Consider the following 298-nt stretch of genomic DNA (forward strand, 5'->3'; position numbering starts at 1 on the left):
GCGCAAAGCACTCTGGGGCGGGGTGCGCGGCGCTTGCGGGGCCTCCTCAGGGTTCGTTCCTCAGCGATAACTGTGAGAGGACTTCACGGGCAGCAGCGTTCAGTTCTCCGCAGTTAGCAATATTCCTGTGTTCTGTGGTAATATATCGGTAGCTTTTACTTAAATTAGTTTAATATCAATTACCTGTGGCAATATACCGGTAATTTAAATAATTTGTTGTTATTTCAAGTATCTCTCAAGCACAGAGGAGCTCTGACAGGGGACCCCTTGACTGTAGGGAACGCTGAAAGGGAACATG

Source organism: Pterocles gutturalis, unplaced genomic scaffold, assembly GCF_000699245.1.
Source record: "Pterocles gutturalis isolate BGI_N339 unplaced genomic scaffold, ASM69924v1 scaffold26215, whole genome shotgun sequence".
NCBI lineage: Eukaryota > Metazoa > Chordata > Aves > Pterocliformes > Pteroclidae > Pterocles > Pterocles gutturalis.